This window comes from Onychomys torridus, chromosome 5, assembly GCF_903995425.1.
Source record: "Onychomys torridus chromosome 5, mOncTor1.1, whole genome shotgun sequence".
In the NCBI taxonomy this organism is placed as follows: Eukaryota; Metazoa; Chordata; class Mammalia; order Rodentia; family Cricetidae; genus Onychomys; species Onychomys torridus.
Window position 1 is genome coordinate 79,602,567 of NC_050447.1, and position 23,966 is coordinate 79,626,532.

The 23,966-nt window shown below is 42.5% G+C and overlaps 1 protein-coding gene across 13 annotated transcripts in view; it reads left to right on the plus strand.

Moving 5' to 3' along the window:
- Kiaa1217 (KIAA1217 ortholog) overlaps positions 1-23,966 on the plus strand; it is a 496,947-nt gene that overhangs the window by 410,104 nt on the left and 62,877 nt on the right. The window contains exon 1 of one of the 13 annotated variants that reach the window (XM_036187451.1): positions 5,656-5,998. The exons of the other annotated variants lie outside the window; for them this stretch is intronic. The gene's annotated coding sequence lies outside the window, so the exon portion shown is untranslated. Of the gene's footprint in view, positions 1-5,655; positions 5,999-23,966 lie in introns of those variants that run through there. 13 annotated transcript variants of the gene reach the window in all.

A 23,966-nucleotide genomic window follows, 5' to 3' on the forward strand; every position in this document is an offset into this window, starting at 1 on the left:
GCCTACTGTGAATCTTACTCGTGTGTCTTTAATTTTTCCCTTGAATGCAGGCAACTGCCAGATTTGCATTTAGGACACACTCCCCAGGAGTAACCTTGCATCTTAAATTAATGACCAGCCGGAGGCAGTTACTGCTTCCCAGTTGTTTTCTGTTTGAGCTTTGTGTTTGACCATGAGGAATGGTGTCCTTAGACACCAAGAGCTTCCATCCCACACCATAACTAAATTCCTTGCCTCCATGCAGCACAGCCTAGCTTCCTTAGTTTAGTTCCATAGACCTTTCCATCACTCCCCAATGGTGTCAGTGTGTTCTGTCAGGAGTTACGCATTTTGAGCTTTTTAGGCTTTTTTTTTTTTTTTTGTCTTTCTGTTTCTTTGGATTCATTCTTTTAGCTTGACCTTGACTTTGTGATTTTTATCGCATCATTGCTTTAACTACTGTTGAAAAACTATAATCCCTGTGAATGGACATTGAAATGTATTTCTAGATCTTCTTTCTATAATTCCAACCCCAAGTGGGTAACGTCTAAGTCAGTGTTTCTCAACCTTCCTAATGCTTACTTTAATAGAGTTCTTCATGTTGCAGTGACCCCCAAACATAATATTATTTTTGTTGCCATTTCATAAGTGTTGTTTTGCTACTGTTTTGAGTCATAATGTAAACATCTGTTATGTGACCCCTGTGAAAAGGTCATTCGACCCTCCCCCAGAAGATTGTGACCCACAGATTGAGAACCACTGTTCTAAGCTGTTATTTTCACATTTGGTTTCTTACAGTATTTCTAATTATACTATTGAAGACAAACGTCCTTGATTCTATATCTTTGAAGGATGGAGTGGCCTGTGTTTGTGTGTACTCATACTGCATGTTCACCCATGGAGGTGCAGGCAACAGAGCAGGAGAGATTTGAAAACCTTGAGTTTGTGGCTGGAGAAATGGCTCAGTGATTTAGAGCAAGTACTGCTCTCACAGAGGACCTGAGTTCAGTTCTACCATCTCTGATAGATTATAGCCAGTTGTAACTCCAACTTCAGGGAATCAGACTTCCTCTTCTGGCCTCCTCAGGTACTGCATCCTTGTGCTCAAACCTACACACAGACATACAAACCTGCACATAATTAAAAAATAAAAACATTTTTAATTGAGTTATTAACCTCTCTGACACCTGCCCTTCAAAATATTCAGCCATTCACTAGCCCTTCTCCATGTCATTCACGAAGTCTCTCACAGACAACCCTTTGGCGCCTGGACTAATATTCCTGTAAGTGCTAACTCATGAGCTTTTATTAGGCACTTGCAAGTATAATTTTATTTAATCCTCAAGACAAACTGATGAGTCAGATATTGGTGTAGTCTACATATTTATAGCTACTGTTTTGTGTCATGCAGTTGCTTAGCTAGAGAAAGGGGGCTGCTATTGCGTGGGGAGGCTAGTTTCCTAGTCAAGGTGCATAGCTCACCTCTACTGATTTAGCTACAGTGCTCATCATTTTGCATCTTCTCACTTCTTACTTCCCACGTCAACTTTTTTCCCTGTTCTTGGGGTCTGGAGTCCCCTGTGTCTCCTCATGTGTCTGCCTGCTAGGGATATATGGAACACTCACAGTGTTCCCCAAAGGCTTGTGTGTCAGAAGCGTGGCCTGCGATGTCATGGTAGGAAGAGGTGGATTATTAGGGGGTCTAGTGAAAAGTGATTGGGTCCTGAGGGAACCAACTCAAAAGGGGATTCATTTAGTTCCCAAAACTTGATTAGTTATGGCAGTCATGGTTATCATAAAGTGAGGCCACTCACATGCCAGGTACCTTCTTCACATGACCATTTCCTTGTCTGCTCTTTTGCCAGAGTGTTGAGTAGGTTCACCCTTACTGTTCACCTATACCATGCTATCTGGATTTCCTTCCCGACGGAATGGGGGAGGGGGGTGGGGGGTAACAACAACAAATCCCCAACCCCTTAGGTATTTTCTTATAGCAACATAAAATGAACTAAGACCTCTCTTTTAACATTAATGGGCAGTCAGCTCATTCCTTCCTCCAAGGAACTACCAGCCTATAAAAGCATGGGAGTGGGTGCTGTGATTTTTAAGGCTATGCTAGAGGGCTGTGTGTAGATCTTGAAGAGAATGGACCAACTATAAACAACATCTTTAAAGCTGTTTGGAAAGTTTTAACATGTATTAGGCATCAGAAGATATTAAGAGATAACTGACAACTATATGGGTTAGAATAACAGGTTGATGGTTTTAAAAAAATGAAACATACTAAATAAAGTATTTACATGTTAAGTGACACGGTGAGTGGAGTTTTCTTTAAAACACTCCAGCAATGGGAAGAGAGAAAGAAAGTAGTAGAGGAAACAGCATTGAAAAACGTAAAAAGGTAATGGGGCTCTTTTTTTTTTTTTCTAATTTTTTTTTTTTTATGTTTTAAAGTTTCCACAGTAAAATGTTTAAAAAGTAATTAAAAGTAAAAACTGCTTTTAGGGCCTAAATGGAAGACCGCCTGCTGCGGAAGGCTTCCAGAGTGCTCAGTGTAATCCCATCGTCCATCTGAGGAGCAGGCACACACGTTCTCTTGTCCTGTTCTAACCCTTTAAGTCGTATTCACCTTATCGTGGAGCTGGTGCGTCTTTTAAAGGCATGGATCATGCTACGCTCACCTCCATGTCTCCCTGAAAGCCAGTGTGGCATCCCGAGGGATGGCCGATGTGGGGTGCAGTCATAGCCCGGAACAAGGAGTACCACAGTGCCACAGATGTCGTGATGTTCGCTTCCCGTCCTTAGTGAGGACCCACTGTAAAAATATCCTGTCTCATTCCCAAGAATAGTTCCCTTCTCCTGGTTTATTTTTGTCATGTGGACACTTGGAGGCTTGTACATGATCATTTTCCCTCTTTGTTGCTACTCGAAAGCTTAGAATTACATTTGCGGCCCACCCACAGCAAGAGTGCAGCCACTTGCTTGCAGGCTCTAGTTTGTGTGTTGGCTTTGTTCCTGGCGCCCCCTTGAATGTCCCTGCTTTTCTTCTACCTCTTGTCATATATTCCACTCAGCTTTTTTTTCTTACAGGATTATAATAATTCATGTGAACTGTATTAGTTTCTTTGCAGAATCTGTCCAGACATAAATAGTATTTTCGGTGTGCCTTTGTTCCTGATGAAAGATCATAGGCCTTCCCATGTCTGTGCTGCAGCAGCATGGGAAAGTACTTTATATTGTAATGAAATGAAGTCACCAACTCTGCAAAAGAGGTATGCTGAGTCCATTTTTTTCAGATGATAAAACTGAGGCTCAAGAAGCCTTCCCTCGGCCCCCAGAGCTGGCACACACCAAGAAGCCTCCCCTCGGCCCCCAGAGCTGGCACACACCAAGAAGCCTCCCCTCGGCCCCCAGAGCTGGCACATATCAGCCACAGATCTGAGCCCACTTCTTGCAGCTTCTTCATATGGAGCCTAAACTTTCCTTCCTTGATATTTACATAGAAGTTTTATATGTTATAAAATAGGTTACTATTCCTAGTAAGATGTCCAAACACACAGAATATTTTTATTTTCTTACTTTATTGTTTGCTTTGTTTCTTGACACGGTTGGATAACCACTCCATGGTGTCGTCTTTTTTTCACTCTGTCCCATCCTGTTCTCTGACAATGAAACAAAAGATAACAGCAAAGAGAAACAAGGAAGGGAGGGAAGAGAGAGTTCCACAAGGAGGAAGAGGAGGAGATGGAGGAGGTGACCAGGCTGCAGATTTCTTGTGTCTCTTGTGTCCTGGTTGAGGTGAAAGTTTTTGGATTTGAGAGGAGCCGAATAACACTGTAGGAATGGAAGAGAAGAGAATGCCATTGAGATGGAAGTATCAGAAAACACGCCTGAGCTTCGGTGTTTTGTTTGTGGTCTCTCCCCTTGCCATCAGCCCCTCTCTCTGTTCAGTGGCAGTGCTATTAGAAACTCGGGTTCCTGATTCACTTCCTCTGTGCCTGGCACCTTGTTCAGTGTTTTGACTATAGTTACTCTTACTTAATTTGTCATAACACACTAAGAGAGGGATTCCTTTGATCCCCTCGAAAGGAAGAGCTGAGGTTGAGCAGAGTTAGTCAGGCAGCTAGTACCACCCAGGTAATGGAGACGGAGCTGGATGCAGAGCTAGGCAGAACTCAAGAGCTGACTTCTTGATCACTTCTGTGGTCAGCGCCATGTCCCTCCATCATCAGTGCCCATGGGTCACCTCCACATCTGCATGCTGTCATCTCCTGAAGACCTAGCTCAGAAGTCCCTGTCTTCATCAAACCTTTCGTTCCCCTTCCCTTCTCTTCATCACTGTCCTTTCTTAGAATGTCCATGGTTTCCCCTTCACCCCTACTCTTGTAGCCTGCTCTTCTCTCTTGCTTAGGTTGTGGTTTTAGATGCACTCTTCTAAGCTCTACATTCTGTAGAGAGCAGGTCCCCATGTCATTCATCTTCAGAGTCCCTGTGGCGCTCTCAGTATCTCATCCTGCATAGATTCTGACTAAATGCAGACGTGGAAAATATTACTTAGGTCAGCATTTCCCTGTCGAACTTTCTGGTAATGCTTTATTTACTAAAGTCAATACAATGGTCTGTAAATGAGGCTGCTGGTGGTTTGCAGCCCATTCCCAGTGAGAAACAAGAATGCCTACTTGGCTTCCTGTGTTCTCCCTTCCATCATGTAATATGACAGCGGTTCTTTTCCCTGGAGTTAACGATGAGAATAACAGTGATGGGGAAGTCTGGTTTCCTCAGGTACAGTGATGGCGCCGAATGCACATTTGTCAGCCTTTTTCCCTCTTGAAAGAGTGAGTTCCAGGAGCTGCACTCTCCTGTGGTGGAAGGTAAGCTAGCTCCCCAGTACAAAACCTACATAAGATACCATGTGTGGCTGTACACACAATTCCTGAGGACAAAAACTGCCTTGAACTGGAGTGGGTTATTGCCATTTCAAATATCTTCAAACTTATAAACTAAGCATTATGGTTTTACAGCAGTGAACATCACCCCACTAGTATCAAATGTCACAGAACTCCCCCCCCAATCCTGTGGACCAGCTTTTTCTACCAGTCATGCTTCCTCCCAATCCTGAATCTGTAATGGTAAGCCAGGCAGATGTTGAAACCCCTGCTTTCAGACCTGGCCACCCAGGAATCAGAACAGCCAATGATCAATGCCAATATCGACATCTGTCATTTTTTCTCATCAGCTCCAGGCTGCAGGAAGCTTTCCCTGCACTCTATCATTGTTTGCATCAGTGAGCGCTATGGGTCTTGGTTATGAGCAAGGAGCTCCAGGGTGCCCCTTTTACCTGTGCCTTTAGGATGACTGTGTCACAGCTGACAAGGAATTACTCTCACTGTGGTGACTAACCAGCCCGCACATTTTCATGCAGGTCTGTCCAGCCCTTACTTCTCCCCTCCATGCTCTCAGGTTTTCATTTTTTTTTTTTTTTTTTTTTTTCAGAAGCAGGAGAGGAACCCGCAGAGCAGACAGGCAGCATCCAACTGATGCAGATCTCATTTTCCCTGCTGTGTGGCCACTTGTTTTTCCTTACACTTTTTTTTGTCATTGAGAGGTTATGACAACATGAGCCATATTGTATTTATAAACATCACGTGTTTCCTTGATCTGGCTGCAGTTTCTGCCAGACAGCACACAGGGAAGAAACGTTTCTAGTTGGCTCAGCATTAGTTTTCGTTATGCTGATTTCCGGAACAGGAGAATCGCATTCCTGCCCAGCTTTAACTTTCATAGAGTAGAAGTAATACCTCTGAATGTCCGTGAAATAGTTTTAACAAGGGTGGATATTGCTCCTTTAAACCACATGTTTTGACTAAAAGCTTCCTTCTGTAAGAAAGCAAAGCCTAGCATTTAGTCACCATGAAGAGGGACGGGGCTGGAAGCATTCGACAGATGGATGGGTGGTTCTGAGGTCTCTGTGCGCCTAGAAAGTTTCCTCTAGAAAAGAACAGACCACGGAAGATGAAAGGTAAGATCTGCCTTTACAACAGAATGCAGTCCTTCGAGACTCCTCTGCCTGGCTCTGGCACGGACTGCATCCTTCCTTTTCTTGTTTTATGTCTCATGTATTCACGCGAGTGAGGAACTAGAGTTGGAGGTTTTGTATGAACTTCTTGCATACTGCTTTGACAGCAATCTTGTTGCTACCGGAATGAATCTGTTTTTAAAGATTGCCCCTTTAATTCCACTGGGCTGTCTCTGATCTACAGATCCGTGAGCCTGTTTTTGTTTAATCTTGTATTTTAGGAAAGGCTTTGAAGCGTCAGTGCAGTGTGCCTGAACAGGGTTCGTTCATTTATGGGTTTGTGGCCGTCGTCTGCATTTTCATAAAGATATCTTTCATTTGGTTCTGAGATCAGTAGAGAAAATTTAAGAGGAATGAGAGAAAACTGTGTGTGGTTTATAGTGTTCTGGGAAGTGACTGAATTATTTTTCCTGTGAAATTCATCTTAAATTGTTAAATTATTTTAGTGTGGAAAAAAATAGGAAAATATCAATGTAAGCTTGAGGAACAATTGTCCTGTTTTTAAACAGCCTGTTATATGAAACTTAATGATTGCCTGAAAGTCTTTGACAAAAATCGTGTTTATTTGTGACATTGGCTCTGTGTGAAATCCCATTATAAAGTACTTTTAAATGAATTTAATGAGGGGCATGCCCTCATAAGCCCATCAGCTTCCTGTTAAAGGAACACATGCATGGATTTGCAGGTCCATCCTGTAGTGTATTAATCCCCGTTTGAGGATGATTTAAGGACATTTTAGGACATTGTTATCCAATATGATCTTCATTCCATGTATCATTTCATGTAGCCATCATGGTAATCCTATGACATAAGTACTATGATACCCATTTTAAGATTGGGAAACTGAGGCTGAGAATGATAAAGTAACAAGATCACACACTAGTAAGTAGCAGAGTTGAGATTTAAACCCAGGCTTTCTCTCCAGCGCCTCTGTGTCTGTCTTACACTGCACAGCCTCACCAATGACTGAGAATTTCAGGCCTAGGGCCAGTGCAGATCATTTACCTTGGGAATAGTTGTAATGTCATATCTACTCAGCACCAAGATATTATTCTGTACTGTAGTGGGTTTTGTTTTTGTTTTATTGGGAGTCTCTTGTTTATTTGGTTTTTGTAAATTGGGAGCCTTCAAAGCCTGAGACTGCATTGAGCTGATGTTTATGTTTACCCCAGAACTGGGTTACAAGTTAAGGTGACATGAAGGCAGTCAGCACCAGATAGAGTGGTGGTGGTAATAAAAATAAATAATAAAAATAAATAAATAAATAAAAACACCTTGCATGAGCAGCTGCTTCTGTTGCAGGCTTTTATTGCTTCTTTTCCACAAATGCTAAGTTGTGGGGTGGGGGTGGGGCATACACACACAAACTGTGTGTGTCGGACAGAGTAGGGAGTGCATTTGTGAGCTTGATAATGGATTTGAGAGAGTCTTTACAAGATTCTGCTCCAGGTGCCTTCCCACTGCTCTTTCAGAAGGGGGCAGGAGGAATGCTGAAGAATATTGGTGTTCTGGAGTTAGGGCTGCAGGCTTCCTTAACCTTTCCAGTGCTCTGCCTAGCCCCTCCGGAAGATTCAGACAGCAGAAAATATCCTGGTGATTTGTTATGCAAAGTTCTCACCAGGGATGCATCGGCTCACATGATACAGGATTGAGTTTCAGGATCAAGGCAGCCTGCCTCCAACCCCATTACAGCAAATTATGAAAATTTCAAAATGAAGCTCCTTTTGTAAATTAATATATGCTAATGACTATGTTGTCGTTGTTTTGAAATCCAAGGTTGGTCAAACAACCCACCCACCTAAATATCACTTGAAGCAGCTTCGCTTCTCTGATGCTCGGTAGCCCCCACCCATCTGAAGCCTCCACTACAGAGAGCAGGGAAACTTTTGCCACGCCCCCCTGCCTCTCATATCCAAGCCCCACCCCCTTTCTTTGATGTTAGCAGAAGTGGCCTTTGACTAGGAGCATGCATCCTTGTCTTCCAGCTGTAAGCCTCCTTCTCACAGGTTGTTCTCTGGCTCCACTGTTCACTATTCCATGTTCTTTGTGGGTTTCCACAGTCCCAACTAGGCCAGGTTATTTCTTGTGGTATTATCAGCCCAGGCTTCCTAGGTCTGGCATTCTGCTCTAAGGCATGCTGACCATTTTCTGTGCCTTTCCCAAGAGATCTCAGGTGAGTGTGCTGTTTTCATATACACTTGGGTGTAGAGAGAATAATGTGTTAATAATGTGTTTCTTCTTGGCTGTTTGGAACCTTGGGCTTACACAGGGACACATGCTCAGCCTGGAAGGAGGGGACAGGACCTGCCTGTACTGAATCCACCAGGTTTAAATGAGTCCCCAAGAGTGTCTTGGTCCTGGAGGACATGGGAATGGAGGGGAGGGGCTGGGGGGAAGGTGGGGGCGGGAGCGGGAGGGGGGAGGACAGGGGAACCCATGGCTGATGTATAAAATTAAAACACATAATAATAATAATAATAATAATAATAATAATAATAATAATAATAAAAGAAAAAATAAAGCAGAAAAAAATAATATGTTTCTTCTTTTTTTTTTTTTGGAGTGGGGGATTTTCGAGAAAGGGTTTCTCTGTGTAACAGTCCTGGCTGACCTGGAACTCACTTTTGTCTACCAGGCTGGCCTCAAACTCATAGATTCACCTGGCTCTGCTTCCTAAGTGCTGGGATTAAAGGTGTGCGCCACCACCGCCGGGTATGTGTTTCTTCTTAAGGTCCATGTCACCTGTGGTGACATTTCTTTCCACAGTGCTTTTCCCCACGGGGTAGCAGCTTCTTGGCTGATGTATAATTTTCAGGAGCAAGATATGTTCCATCTGCTTTTGAGGAAATGCTCCTTTAGATTCACGACTCAGGAAACATACACGACTTGGGTAGTTGGTGTTCCTTCCCTCAATAACTAAGCCTGACTAATTTGACATCTTCGGGCTCAAGAGCTAGAAATGGGGTCTTCAACATCACCTTTTGTAAACCATTCACCTGGAAATTCAGATCCAAGAATTGGAGAGATTTGGTCAGGTTTACAAACCAAAGAAGGAATGGAAAATAGTACTGGAGCCCAAGCTGCCCACCCCAGACCAGCCCATTATCCTCATCCACTGCTGCACTGTGCTGACCTTTGCTATGATTCTCATCCCTCTGGGTCTCATCTGGTGTGTGAGTGTGTGTGTGTGTGTGTGTGTGTGTGTGTGTGTGTGTGTGTGTGTGTGTGGAGAGAGAGAGAGAGAGAGAGAGAGAGAGAGAGAGAGAGAGAGAGAGAGAGAGATACACAATGGAGACAGAGGCTCACTGTTTAATATAAGCTGGCCTTGAAGTTACTATGTAGCCAAGATTGTCCTCCAACTCATATGTTCTTTCCATGTCCAGCTTCCCAGCTGTTTTCTTGGTGGGCCTGGGAAGACTGTAAACCTCACAGCATCCATGGCTATATCTGGTACAGCTTGGCTTCATTTATTCTCCAGAAAGCAGCCCACATCTCTCTTGTTGATTATCTTACTAAAAAATGAACCAGAGATCCTGTCAGAGCTAGGGTTCATTAATTGGAAATGCATGGGCCTGCACCAAAAATAGATGTTGAACTAACCAAATTGAGATTACCCTGTATTTTTATGGAAGGGGAATAGGTCATCAAGTCAATAGAGAAACAGCAGCTGCTTCAAATTATGAGATGCATTGAATAAATCAAAAATCACTGGCTTTAGCAGTGTCTGTAGTGGTGCGGCAGCATCCTTAATTGTCCATTTCTCTGTCGCAGCAGGTCTTGCCTGCAGTCATTTGTGTGCAAAGTTGTCCTCTCCTGACACCACTGGTTTTTAGGTGACACAGGGACAAGGGAGTTTTATATCCTTTAGTTTTTGTAGTTTTGGAATGGGGTTCTCACTATGTATCCCATGCTGGCCTCAATGGCTAGTACTACAGATGTGTGCTGCTACACCTGCCTTAAATTTTAGTCATTGTATAATATTACCTTTAATGATTAAAAAAAAAAAAAAGATTTGTAAGACCGAGGGCCTAGGAACTAATGAGTATTGTTGTTTTAGTCACAGTTAAGCAGTTAAGGGTCAGTTTAAAACCAATTTAAAGAAAATTATTAACTGAGCGATACAGTTCAGCTGGAGTAGGGTTAGAGCCTCAAAGGCGATCTTGTCTTGTGACCGCAGAGTTGATCCCATGGACTGAAACTTCAGGATGATGTCTAAGCTGGGGGGTCAGGGAAGGTGTCATTGCTAGGGATTGTAGACAGCTGAAAAGAATGAATCATTTTGTTGTCAAAATCCCATCTAATTCCACTTGAAGAATTCTCAAGACTCCAGCATCTTCTCATTCCCACCAAGGAGGAGGCACTTGTGAAGTCATTTTGTGCAGTTGTGTTTCCTTGAGGCCTCTCCTAATAAAAGGTGTAACTATCCAGGACTTCATTGAAGCCATTGGACAGGCAGCACTGAATCATGCCACATTCCTAAAGCATGAACACTGTGCTTGATTCATCTGCTAGGTCCAGGTCCACACATGCACTTGATTTCATTCTTTTTTCCTTTCCTTTTCCTGCAACATCAAAGGTCATGGCTTGCCATGTCGTTTTCACCCTTTGGAACCCATTACTTCTCATTTGCCCTTAATGGTGTAGGGAGAACTGCCAAACACAGCCGTAGACAGCAGGAAGTCAAAACACATTCACAGTGGAAAAATTCAATCGTGGACCTGATGTGTGTTTCTCATGAAACACTCCACCACGTAATCAGAGCTGGATACCTTCATTTAAGATGAACATGTAGGACTGTGTTTCATGCTGACCTCCAAGGAGAGACATTGATTACAACATTCTGAAGATGGTTGGCACCATGTGCTTGTGAGTGAAGGAACATTCTAGATGCATCTCCAAAAGTAGATAGTGTTTTTGCTTTCCTTTAAAAGCGAGTCTAAAAATATATTTCCTAGCAGCTGTTTAACAGCAAAACAAGAAGGAAAAAGGACCCTCCCTGTTGCAGATTAATTTACTTAACAGATATCTACAGGGTCAGACCCCATCACTTCAGAAATCTGCTGAAGATTTCACTGTGTATATTTAGACCAAGGAGCCTATTAGCTTGTGATCTAAGAGAACCTCTGTATTCTCATAAAAATGAGAAATGTGGCAGTATTGGCAACCAAGGCTATAATTATGTTAATGTAGCCATTTTAAGACTAAAATATGTTGTTTTAAAATGTTTCTGTATTTTCATTATTCATAACAATGATCTGAAGAAATTTAAGAAAATGCTAGTGAGTTCCTATTCTGTATCACCTTGAGACTAGGGCATAAAAATAAGTCAAATGTGGAACTTTTGAGTCACAATTTTTATTAAAAGATAGGCACTCACCAGATGGTAGTGGCACATGTCTTTAATCCCAGCACAGGAGGGAGAGGCAGGCAGATCCCTGTGAGTTCAAGGCCAGCCTGGTCTACAGAGCAGGACAGCCAGCACTACTGAAAGAAACCTTGTCTCAAAAGAAAAAAAAAAAAAAAAGGAGATATATAAAATGTATCTTCACAATATAAAAATTGACCTCGTGAAAATTTAGGTTTTTACAGTGTGGACTGAACCCAGGACCTTATGTATTTTATGCAATCATGTTTCCACTCAGTTACATCCCCAGTCCTCTTTTTACATTTTGAGACTAAGTTGCCCGGACTGGCCTTTATCTGGCTTCATACTTGAACTTTCCATCTTCCTGCCTCAGACTCCTGAGTAGCTGGGATTACAAACTGGTGCTACCAGCCCCAGGCCCGTTATATTTTTATGTTTTAAATATTTGTACAGTGAGTATATGTGCGAAGCCAACTAATCGTGATGTCCAGTAACAAAATGTGTCCATTTTCTTTGGATCTATACTTTTTGCTATACATAGAAACAATAATTAATGTAAAAATGCTAGCTCATATCATTTGTACAAAACAGTGGGTCTCATAATGGCATTTTCACACATGAGCACAGTAAAACTTAATCACCCAATCCAAAATTTAATGTTGAGCAATAGTAAGAGATTTTTTTTTATTTTTTATTTATTTATTTTTTGTGTGAAGGGCTGTTCTAAGGTACCCAGCTGTTTGTTACCAATGTGAATACATGACAGGCCAAGGTGGATTGTGAATAATTGGTGAAATTCTGAGAATATACAAATTAGTTTGAGCTAATTGACTCAGCATCCTCCTTACCAACATCAGAACACAGATGACCAATGGCATCTGTGTCAGTTAGTTCCACCACGGAGACAGATATCTAGAAAAACAGAAGAGAGGTTTTAACCTGGCTCACATTTTCAGCTCTTAGTCCGTGGTCAGCTGGCTCCATTGTTTCTGGGCTTATTATAAAGAAGAACAATCTGGCAGCAGTTGTGGTAGAGGAGAGCTGTTCAGTTCTGGAAGGAAACCTTGAAGCAGACAACAGCAGAGAAAGCAGTTTAGGGCAGTGCATAGCCCTCAAGGACATACCCAAAACTACGGCACCTCTGAAAAAATCCACCCCTTCCACGAATGCCGTTAGATTTAAACCTGCCAATGGATTAATCCACTGTATACATTGCCTGCATTCTGAATTGCCATTCATTCATTCATTCATTCATGAGTTTTTCTGTTTCACCAAGAGAAGATATTGTTTTCCCATGAATACATTCAAGTGAATATTATCCATTTTATACACTGTGTCTTGCTTCACAATTCACTAGGAGCCCATGAATATTTGTTGGTGACATTAAAAATAATGCAAGTTTTTGAATGCATTTCTATACCTCAGATAATGTAATGATTTAGTTCATTTCCTATTCATGGCCCAAGAAGGGTAAGCACAGGAGGCATTTCTGGAATAACATAGCTGTGCAATTAAAGACTTGGGGAAACTCTGCCAGGGCCACGGTGAAGTTTGGGAAGCCATGATGGATAAGAGATTCCTGGGGAAATCTAGCCTGCTTAGCCATAACTCTGTGGTTCTACCACACTCCACTTCCTTCCTTGAACACCATGATGGGGAGGGGCTACAATTGCTAAGGTTGATTAAACCCTTTTAAAATTTGGAAGGGGGATAGGGAGTTAATTGTATATGTCAGTATACCAGAGCAGAGGCCATCAGCATGGAGCCAATATCTCAGTATCCTGATTTTAAGAAACTCCATCTTTTTGTTGACTTATATCTTCCTATCCTTCCTGGGAGAAATTTTGCCCAATGTTGTTTTTAAGGAAAGGAAAGAAAGTAAAGAACATACACACAAACACACACACACACACACACACACACACACACACATACACACACACACACACACACACACACACACACACATATACCCCTGAAAAGAGGGAGAGACTGAATGTTGGGTTGAGCAGTGGGAGAAAGTAAGTTGTTTTGGTTCAAGCTGCAGTTTATCTTAAAGTGAACGCACAAGCTCTTGGTGCCAGTGTGGGACTTTGAAAAGTGCTTCATAGATCCCAGCACCTTTTCTTCATGTGGGTTACAACATGTGAGACTGAGAGTCTCTCTTTTTAGAGCACAACATTGGCAAGAGCAACTCGACATTGTCACCCCCCTTCCATGGTGTGACCATTTTGTCACATGGAGCATGATGTCTCTCCAGGAAGTCTCTGAGCTGCTAACTAACCATTTGGTTTCTTATGACTTCCTTGGTTTCCAGAATTCAGAGCTTCACGTAAGAGTGTTCTGGTGTATGTTCTTGGAACTTGGAGAAGCAGGTCTAGTGATTGAGGTGGAGACTTTTTCTTTCTGGATCAGCCTGGTGGCAAAGGGAGGATGATAGCTGGTTCAACTCCTCCATCTGCTGGAGCAGGGCAGGGCAGAACAGGGCTGGGCAAGGCATGGGCAGAGATGCTGCCAAGCTCAGCCTCAGGGCATGCATGACTCCCAAACTGGTTGTCTTTGAGGCTGTTATTTATCCAAATAAGGCAAGGCAGTGGTTTTGCTAACTGGCTCAGATTTCTGAGCCATGCTCATTGGCTGGCTAACTTGATATTTGAACTGCAAACACAAAGGTATGCCTTTGAAATGGAGCACTTTTGTGGGGTTCACGGATCTCCTGGAGTCTTTGTTTGGAAGACTTGCCCCTACGGTTTTAGAGAATGTGAATACAGTTGGTTTGTTTGACCCCTCTCTTCTGGAACAAGCAGCAGAAATGCCTTTGTTCAGATATCTCTGCACTTGATTTTGCACCAAAATAACACTCAATCTCAGACCTTTCTAAGGTCAGACCCAAACACTGATCTCTAGATTTTGTACTGCAAGATTCCTCTGGCATATTCTAGATTCTGGGCCTGGCCTTTGCCTTTGGATGAGCCACTTGAAGTTCTGGGTCAGTTTGTTCATCTGGAAAATGGATGTGGTGGTTACATGATAAGAATAATTAGGGATTCCATGAGATAAGTCTGGAAAGCAATTAATAAGAGGAAATCTAGAAAAACATTCCTTTCCTTTTCCATGTCCAACTTGTGGCAAATGTCATTGAACATGTTTAAGTTTTTACTACTAGATAAGTCATGGCCGGTTGTGATTGTGATTGCCACCCACAGCTTACGTTCAGAAAGCTCTCATTCTTCCGGTCCTGGGTTGTCTAGTGCCCTCATTTAAGTGGTTCTTTCTGGATCCTCTTTGGCACACATATGCGCATGCTTCACTTTCTCTTCTAAACTGTGCCTTCCTCAAAGATTGGGGATTATGTACTGTTTGTTTTGTTTTGATTTTGATTTGTTTTTTTTTTTCTGACAGGATCTCACTATATGGCTCTGGCTGTCCTAGAACTCATGTAGACCAGGCAGGCTCTCCTTGAACTCACAGAGATCTGCCTGACTCTGCCTCCTGAGTATTGGGATCAAAGACTTGTGCCACTATGCCCAGTGAGGGCTATGTCTTAACAGATCCCTTCTCCCTCATCAGTTGTAAACCTGGATTTATCACAGATAGTAGCTACTCAATAAACTCTCCATGAATTCACAGAATCATATTTTTGGAGTAGGTATTATAGGAAGACCTATTTAAAGATTAAGAAACTCATGCTAAGTCCTGAACTGGAGTGTTGATTCAGTGATTCACTCAAGAGTGGTGTTGGTTGCCCTCCATCCTTCTACACTGATGGTTTTATTTTTAAAAATTATTATTATTATTATTATTATTATTATTATTATTATTATTATTATTATTGGTGTATTGTGCATAGAGACATTTGCATGCCATGGCCCATGGGTAGATAACTCCTGAAAGTTGGCTCTCTCCTTCTACTGTGAACTCTGGGGACTGAAATCAGGTTATCAGGCTCATGAGCCAAGTGTTTCTACCTACTGAGACATCTTGCCAGCCTGTCTGCACTGATTTTTGAGAGCCACATTTGGAGGTCATTCAAGAATAATAATCTGGTCCAAATACTTGCAGGTGTTTTTGTATTCTTTGTCTCAGACTCCAACTAAAACCCAGGAACACAGATGGGGTTTCAAGGGCATATCCTTTACAGGTATAAAGTTGGAATGTCTCTGAAAGAACTGAGAAAGTGCCACTTTTTCAGGTGTGACACAGCATCTATTGCCAGTCTTACCCAGAAGCATCCTCCTACCTTGGATGCCCATAGAACACAGCATCTATTGCCAGTCTTACCCAGAAGCATCCTCCTACCTTGGATGCCCATAGAACACAGCATCTATTGCCAGTCTTACCCAGAAGCATCCTCCTACCTTGGATGCCCATTGAAGTGTCTGACACTGGAAGCTACTTTTAAGAGCAGAACAGAAAAACCTTCTGAATCAAAGGTAAATTGCCACAAGGGCTGTTCTGACGTGAAACCCCACTGTCGTTTCACATTTATTTGCTGAGAGTTTGGATTTGGTGACTTGTAAAATATTGTCCTGCGGTGTCATCCCCTGGGACTTGACTCTTTTACACTCCTTTCTTCTCCTGACACATTAGCCAGTGTTCAGTTATGGATAAAAAACGATGGCTCAGCAAAGCCATCATCACCCACAGCAGACTGTTTAAAATGAGCCCTACAGTGCAGCTCACCTTACGTTGTTTGTTCTGTTAAAGCTGTAATGGGACCAGCATGTGTCCCCCGAGGATAAGAGGAGGGGCTGCTAAGTGACCATTTGGTTTCCAAGTTCTATCATTCATCCATACATCTACCATCATTTTTCTCTAATGGGCCCTGAAAACTCTGTCTCTCTAATCTACAGTTGTAGTGATTACAATTCTATATAAATCGTTATGAACTCATTTGGTAAGTTTAGACTTGCTATGTCATCAAGCCAAAATATGCACGTCTTAATTCTCACACTGTTGTAATCATCCTAAAGCTATTTGCTATGGGATCTAAGTTTCTTCAGTCAGAACATGGTCAGTTTCTGTATTGAAAGTAAGGCTGGACATAGGGTCAACAGAAGGGGCCTGTGTCTCTATCACTGGTTAATGCATTTTTGAGATATATGGCCCCCATTAACATAACTGGAGTCATGGTGCTCAGATTTTAATCAGATAAACCCCAGGTATTTTAGTGCATAAGTGATCTGGCATCTGTGTACACACACACACACACACACACACACACACACACACACATCCATGTATAATATTTGTGTTCAGTTTCTCTTCCCATGATTTCAGCTCCCAAAGGTCAACTTTAGTTTTTCTAAAACTAAATCAATAGAAATTCAACAAATAGGGGCTGGCTTAGCATTTAAGAACACTTGGCTGCTCTTCCAGAGGTCTTGAGTTCAATTCCCAGCAACCACGGGGTGGCTCACAACCATCTGTAATGGAATCAGATTCCTCCTGGTGTGCATGAGGACAAAGCACTCATATACATAAATAACTAATCTTTAAAAAAAGAAATTCAACAAATATTTTATAAGTTGTAAGTAACTTTTAATATAATTTGTTGTTATAATTATCCCAAATATGTTATTGTTGTTGATCTCTTTGGGGAATGTGTAAGGAAGGGACAATGTAGTATATACAATATTCTGTACTATCTGCAGTTTTAAGCGTCTAGTTATGTGTTAGAACTTATCTCCTACAGATGAATATGACTAAGGTACTACTAGCTACTACATGTATTGTACTTGCTACATGATGTTGAACAAGGTTCTTAACTTCCTACATGCCATTCCCTAACCATTCAAAAACAGTAGTATTTGCCTTATGTATCTCACTGGGTTCTGGAGTCCATAAAATAAAGTAATAGCTGAAAGCACTTGTATAGTACAAAACTACTAAATGATTATCATATGTATTTGCTCGTGGGCGCATTTAAATTCCTTTCACAATAAGAGGCATTATAACTTGATAATGCAATATATTATACGTTTAAAGTATGTGTTAATAATTAAATAGGCATTTCAATAGCTGTCCCTCAAAGGAAATAGTGTAAGCCACTGAGTTGAGCATCTCGGTAATATAACAGCAGCAAATCTAGAAGTTCTAAAGGGAATCCGAGCACAAAAGAACTTTGTCCATGCAGAAGTTTGGGTGGATGTGCAGAGCGGAGAGGGAGTTGTTTGTTCCATCTGTTGCAAATGTTTGTACGAAGATATGATTTGACTAACTGTGGCCACTGCAGATACAGAAGGAGTTGTCCTTGGCCCACGATAACACGGGGAGTAGCCCCGTGGAAGGAAGATCAAGTATCCATGGGAGGGGAGTTTTTCTTTACCTACCCTGCAGCTCTGCCCTCTCACTGGTTGTGCCTTGGAAGTTAGATGATATACTTAACATTGCTTCTCTATTCTGCCCCAGCCCAAGCATCTTTCATCACGGTTAGGCACAGGGCCGGTCCTCCAGATCAGTTGGTGTGGAGTCCAACTAGAGTTCTTCATGTCAAACTATTTCCGGGAATAACACTCACGTTAAATATAGGCATAAACTAACCGCTGACTGGATCATCTCTTTACTGAGAATCCAATAATTTTGGCAACAGCCTGTCTGTCTCATGTCTGGGAGACAGTCCATTTATGAGCAAATGAGACATTAATAGATTAATAAGACCTTACAAATGACCATCCTTGCAATTTTAATATAAACAAGATGAGTTTGAAATAGTTCCAGTATAACAATAATTTCCTTTCCTGATACCACGTTTATGTCTATAGACACATTGGAGTTTCTCTTTACATGTGTATTCTTTAAATTGATAATGAAGGAGAAAGAAGAGTTAGGAGTAAAATCTTATAATGCTATTGGCCTTCCTAGAGGATAAACATGGTCTCCTACTGAGGTAGTACTGGATATTTCCTGGCAAGGCCTTTTTTTTTTTTTTTTTTTTTTGGTTTTTCGAGACAGGGTTTCTCTGTGTAGCTTTGCGCCTTTCCTGGAACTCACTTGGTAGCCCAGGCTGGCCTCGAACTCACAGAGATCTGCCTGCCTCTGCCTCCCGAGTGCTGGGATTAAAGCCATGCGCCACTACCGCCCAGCAAGGCCTTTCTCAATGCTAACCTGAAAGAAAGAAATTGCTTCCTCTTCTGCAGCCTTACTTAGTCCAGCAGAAGGAGATGGGAAGTGAACAACCATCTTACAAAGGCTGTTTATGGAAGTGTAGACAAGACTGAGAACAACCTGATGATCAAACTAGACTAGGAGATGCCAGCAGTTGGCTGGACTTGGGCTAGTGAGAAGGAGCTAAGAGGCCCTCTGAAGACTATGAGCCACTCAATGGCTCTATGTACAGCACCAGGACATTTTTTCCCCCGGAAGTGTATGGTTCATTAGCCACTTCTCTTTTGAAGCCTTGGATAGTAAACCCTTCTCTCCTCTCTGGGATCAGCTTCCTGCTTACTGCAGAGCATTTAACTCACCCTGATTCACCACAGTACTGGGCTGCCTTTCAAACCCTTGACAGTGAATTACTGCCCCGGTAATGATGAAGCCATGCATGCACTGTGTGGAGTGCCCTGCAGCACTCTGAAAGTGAAAGGAAATGGTTCTGAAGTAGCAGGAAGGAAGTGATGGGAGAGGTAAGCCAGACTGCCTCCCACATGGTAGTGGGGTCAACAGAAGCCACCACCTTTTAAGGTGGCTATCATGAAATAATATGTTGATTATGACATGATGCGCTCCACTAGAGAGCACTGAGGGTTTGTTGCTTCTGTTTTGGGGTGGGAATGGCATGTCCTTGTCACTCTGCGTACAGCCCTTCAGAAAAAGCGGCCCTACACATTAAGACACCAGGGCAATCACTCAGAGAGCCATGCAGTGCCCTATGCCATGAAACAAAGACATTGGAGGTGCCATGGGGCTGGTTGTGGCTTCCACAGACAATGAAGGCCAACCTCTATGTTCCCCTTCCTGGAAAGCCCTTCTGTGACCCAACAAAACCTGCCAAATGTATGCCAGATGCCTGGGAGCTAAGAGCGTGTGCTTCCCGTAGCCCGGTGAGAAATAACAAATCCTTGCTGATTAGATTAAAAAATCAAAACATGGGTTTTCAAATCCCTTCTCCCCTTTCCCAACCTCTTAGGTGGCATCTGTTACAACCACTTCATCAAAATATTGTTTCTAATGGGACATCTTAGGAGGGTGGTGGTGTCGTGGGCACCATTTTCCCCTCCCTTAATAACCACGAGTGATTTGGGGTAGTAAAGAGTTCCTTTGGTGAGTTCGCAACGCTGACTGCATTTGGACTTCAGAGACGTCACGGAATTCTTTTGGTCAGCAAGAACAACCTCTGACAGCCTGAAAATGTTTTTAAAAATGCGCAGGCAGCCATGAGTGTGGTAGCGGGGTGTGGCTTAAAGCCAGCCCAGTGTCGGAGGTTTCTTGTTTCAGGATTCCCAGCTGGGTGTTGTATTGTCCCTCAGGGCTCAGAGAACAGGGCGGGAGTGACTACACAGTGCTTCTGTGAGCCAAGGGAAGCCTTGGCTTTTGCCTCACTCACCTTTTGTGAGCCAGGTGTTGACACCTGTCCTCCAGTGAGCCACTTCTGGTGGACACACATACCCCTTCTTGTTCCTATCTCCCTGGAAGAGCAGGCTCCACAGTCTCTTCCCCAGGGGATGCCTCTGGAGAACCTCTGGCTTTCTCTTCCGTGTTGCCAAGGGTGGGGCTGCCAGGAGCTGCTTGCCTTTCTCAGATCTCTTCTTTCAGCAGCTGCGTCTGGCCTTCTCTTTGCCCTCAGCATTTCAGCTGGGTTTTCCAGAACTATAGCCATTGCCGGCCCCATGCTGCAGAGCGCTGATAGCTCAGCCTGGTTAAACTGGCTGGTTAATTAGTAGACAGCCTCTTTTCCCTCCCTCTTGTTTTCCCTCAGGTACCACAAACTTAGGGAAGAGGTGTTTCCTTTACTTGCCAATAACGAGACTTCAAAAGTCTAGCAGAAAAATCGAAATTGTGGGCTGAGCCAGATCATTTTCCTTTTCTTTCTTCCTTCCTTCCTTCCTTCCTTCCTTCCTTCCTTCCTTCCTTTCCTTCTTTCTTTCTTTTCTTTCTTTCTTTCTTTCTTTCTTTCTTTCTTTCTTTCTTTCTTTCTTTCTTTCTTTCTTTCTTTTCTTTCTTTTTTTCCAGCACCCATAACAGGAAACTGGTACAAGAGGTGGTCCTGGGGGTAACTATCCCGGTTCTCTGCTGGCTTTGCTTCTTAGTGGTTGGCTCTTGGTCTGCTCTAGGGATCATCTTTGCCCTATGTCGATTCTGTTTGGTAATGTTGCTTTTATGGTTAACCCGTTTACTCAGGGCTCTCAGTGTTGATCTCCTGCCTTCCTTGCTCTGTGTTTCCCTGTAAGCAATTGTTGAAGGATTGAGTCACCCACACAGTAGCCTGTGGTTGGATGTGAGCTGAGGTTATTCAGTGACTAATTTCCAAGGGGAGGAGAATTGGCTTATCATGGGGAGAGCTACTTTTTATCCATGCCTGTGGCAGCTCCGCTCTGAAGAACAGGCAAAACAAACTGGTCTTCACTGGGGAGCATTTTAGGACCTGAGCGCCCTTGTGGTGGCTTGGACTCTGAAGAGAAAATAGTTGTCTGGATTACCCAAGTGAGGGCCTGAGGATTCAGATGAGGATCTCAAACAAAGGAGTAGCATAGCCCGGCACGGAGCCAATGGGCTTTTTCACGGCGTCAGTTACACAGGTGGTTCCCTCATACAAAAGTAAGTGGCTTTTATTCTTTGAGGATGAAAACATTTCTAAGGACGCTTTTCTATTTTCTCTGGTTACTTTGTTATGTGGTCTGATGGAGGAGGCCACGTACAGATTCTAGACTCGGAAGGGTGGGGCTTGAAATAGAGTAAGCTGAACATAATATTCCCTCCCCACAAAGTGTATCTATGTGTGTTGTAAATGCTTCAGAAAGAGACATGATTATGTGAACATTTCCGCAAAAGATGGTAAGTGAACATTTTTCTTATGCTAGATTTTCTTTTCCAGAAACGTTTAAAGATGTTCCTTCTTGTCTTACTTTCAAGAAACTTCCAACTGAGTGATACTTGCCTTGTCTTAGAATACTTAGATAAATGAAATCCAGCTCTGTGTATCGCCGCCTAACTCAAACATAATTTGAACTGACCCTTAGTATTTTCTGGTTGATGGAAGAATGGGGTGGATTCTTGAACTGGGTGCTGTGAGAAAGAACAGCAACATGCTACTCAGGGCACCTTGGTGATGAGACTGTGTAAAACACCTCCCTGTTTACCAGACCCAGAAGGACTCCAACAACCAAGACACAGTAGGGATTTGGGTAATAGTAGAGAGAGGAAAGTACCATACTAAGCCATGAGTGAGGAAGAATAGCCCTGCTTCCTGCATTGCTGGATGGTTGGACATTTCTGTGCCCCAGCCTGTGCAGACAAATAAATACTTGACTTGAATTCTGATAAGGGAGTAGAAAGATGTATGCAGGCCCTCTTTTTATTTCTGTAAATGAAATTCTGCAGTTGACATACAGTTGTGGATGTTAAATTCCCTGTAGAGAAAGCTTCAGTGATGGGCGTAGCTACTTTTCACTTGCCGAGAGGAATGAGGTGCTGAAGGGCCATCAGGGTGTGTGGGAAACCACTGCAGTCCTGCGTGCATGTGTGTCTTCCTCTCTTACCTTGTAAAGTAGGTCTAATCTTCTCCTAGACCTGACTGTGGGCATTTGTGTAAGAAAAGCTCGTTCATATTTAATGTCAAGTCTTTGTCAGCAAGACAGTCAAAAACTTAAAAACCACAACCAAGTCAGACTGTAGACGCCTAAAACTAGGACATTAAAGCCATAGAAAGGCACTAGCTTGAGTGCCAAAGGTTGTTCTAAATGGCAAACTATAACACTTATCTGCCCCACAGCCAGTCAAACAAGTATCTTGTGAAGTCAGTAAAGTCTCTTTTTTAAAAATCAGCATGAGGTTCCTTCCTCATCTCTCAGTTCTACTACAAGATCCTGGGTGAGCTGCCGTCAGCTGGACTCAGGCATTTACTGTATGAACTGGAGTCATCTCATGTAGATCTGAAAGCCATGTTTTCCCACAGCTTAATGGGATTATCATGTCATCCTCTCCTGGGGCTCTATTTAGAGCAGGAGGTGAAATGATCAGGGTGCTTTTTAAAGCTCAGTCTTGGAAAATCAGACACAGCCTGGCAAAACAACATGGACATTTTGCCAGAGGCTTTGACTATGCCACTAGTATTGATGGAGACATTCAACCTCAGATTAACTGTTCTGTCATAATTGAATGTTGGTGGCTAACTCAGTGGTTCATTCAGTGGCCCCATTGGACCATGGCAAGATTATTTTGAAGTGGAAAGGTCAGGGATGATACCCAGCATGGTCAGCAAGTATGTGATGCTGATGGCTAGAGCTAGGAGATCCATCCTCACTCGTGGAGGTTCTGTATTGATTAGCCCTTGACCAAGACAGGCATTGACTATTCGGTATTTTGACTGACACCCGCATTCTTCACATGAATGCACAACACAATGTATCAGAATTGTTCTTAACTGATTTATTCAGAATATATCCATTCGTGCCACCAGAAACTCTAAAGATTTTTTTTTTAATGAGTCTTTTGGTATTTCACTTTAAAAGACACTTATAAAATATAACTCTTAACTATGTCTTTTCATATCACAAAACATTTTAAAATTCCTATTCAAATGCCTCTACTGTGTTAAAAAATACATGTCTATATTTTCATTAATTAAACTTAATTTTACATTTTCCTTTCATCAATATTATTTATTTATCTTAACAGTTCTCTACTGTTCAGAATCTTGCTCACACTTTTAACTCTCTTAAAAGAAAATTGGATATTTCTACCATCACCAGCTGGGCTGGGAACCCCAAAATCTAGATGTTACCTAGAGATAGATAAGAAAGCCAGGAAAACAGAGACGGCCCTGGTTAAAGCAGTTGCTGGTCCCAAGTGGCTTCTAGACATTTTTCATCTTGTTTACCTTTGTAATTCCTAACAATAATGCAACAGAACTTTCAGTGTGTCCATTTGTCTTGGGCAATGTGTGATGTACTTCACATAGTGGCCTTTTTGAATCAATGCGATGTAGTGAGTTTATCTTGAATTTTTTTTTTTTATGGGGGGAGAGAAGAGGTTGGTTATTGTATTGTGTATTATGATTGTTTAGGGCATTTGGTCAGATACTCATTGCCAGCTGAGCTAGCCCCTCTCAGGTTTTATGACCTATAAAGAATATCTTTTTTTATTAAGCCCTGAATTATGCAAGAAAATGGGAAAGGTGTTTGTAAGGATTTGTGTTAGTTTTGCAAACATCTCATTCCATGGTTGTTTCAACCATTCTGGAGAATTAATCAGGTATACTGCCCCACACTTTGGGTGGGGTCCTTCTGGGCTACTGAACTGCACACCTGAATTATACATGTGTCAGTTGAGCAGAAAGCAGTCTCATATGGCAGGAACATTGGGACACTTGGAATCCAGGATAAGGTA